Genomic DNA, 1730 nt, shown 5'->3' on the forward strand with positions numbered 1-1730 from the left:
ACCTCATGTCTCACTGGAACGTCCCACTGCAGAACTCCACACAAATATGCCCTGAACCTGTACACTCCATAACCTCACTGTCACACTGGAACGTGCCATTGCAGAACACCACACAAATATGCCCTTAACCTGTACCCCTCCATAACCTCCCTGTCTCACTGGAACGTACCAATGCAGAACTCCGCGCAAATATGCCCTGAACCTTTACCCCTCCATAACTTCCCTGTCTCACTGGAACGTACCAATGCAGAACTCCACACAAATATGCCCAGAACCTGTACACGTCCATAACCTCCCTGTCTCACTGGAACGTCCCACTGCAGAACTCCACACAAATATGCCATGAACCTGTATCCTCCATAACCTCCCTGTCTCACTGGAAAGTACCAATGCAGAACTCCACACAAATATGCCGTGAACCTGTACTCCACCTTAACCTCCCAGTCTCACTGGAACGTACCAACGCAGAACTCCAAACAAATATACCCTGAACCTGTACCCCTCCAAAACCTCCCTGTCTCACTGGAACGTACCAATGCAGAACTCCAAACAAATATGCCCTGAACCTGTACCCTCCATAACCTCCCTGTCTCACTGGAACGTACCAATGCAGAACTCCACAGAAATATGCCCTGAACCTGTACCCCTCCATAACCTCCCTGTCTCACTGGAACATTCCAAAGCAGAAATTCACACAAATATGCCCTGAACCTGTACCCCTCCATAACCTCCCTGTCTCACTGGAACGCACCAATGCCGAACTCTACTCAAAAATGCCCTGATCCTGTACCGTGCATAACCTCCTTGTCTCACTGGAACGTACCAATGCAGAATTCCACACAAATATGCCCTGAACCTGTTCACGTCCATAAACTCCCTGTCTCACTGGAACGTCCCACTGCAGAATTCCACACAAATATGCCATGAACCGGTACTCACCATACCCTCCCTGTCCCACTGTAAAGTACCAATGCAGAACTCCACACAAATATGCTCTGAACCTGTACCCATCCATAACCTCCCTGTCTCACTGGAACGTACCAATGCAGAACTCCACACAAATATGCCCTGAACCTGTACCCTACATAACCTCCCAGTCTCACTGGAACGTACCAATGCAGAACTCCACACAAATATGCCCTGAACCTGTACCCCGCCATAACTTCCCTGTCTCACTGGAACGTACCAATGCAGAACTCCGCACAAATATGCCCTGAACCTGTACACGTCCATAACCTCCCTGTCTCACTGGAACGTCCCACTGCAGAACTCCACACAAATATGCCCTGAACCTGTACCCGTCCATAACTTCCCTGTCTCACTGGAACGTACAACTGCAGAACTCCACAGAAATATGCCCTGAACCTGTACCCCTCCATAACCTCCCTGTCTCACTGGAACATTCCAAAGCAGAAATTCACACAAATATGCCCTGAACCTGTACCCCTCCATAACCTCCCTGTCTCACTGGAACGCACCAATGCCGAACTCTACTCAAAAATGCCCTGATCCTGTACCGTGCATAACCTCCTTGTCTCACTGGAACGTACCAATGCAGAATTCCACACAAATATGCCCTGAACCTGTTCACGTCCATAACCTCCCTGTCTCACTGGAACGTCCCACTGCAGAACTCCACACAAATATGCCCTGAACCTGTACCCGTCCATAACTTCCCTGTCTCACTGGAACGTACAACTGCAGAACTCCACAGAAATATGCCCTGAACC

Source organism: Hemitrygon akajei, unplaced genomic scaffold (genome assembly GCF_048418815.1).
Source record: "Hemitrygon akajei unplaced genomic scaffold, sHemAka1.3 Scf000137, whole genome shotgun sequence".
Classification (NCBI taxonomy): Eukaryota; Metazoa; Chordata; class Chondrichthyes; order Myliobatiformes; family Dasyatidae; genus Hemitrygon; species Hemitrygon akajei.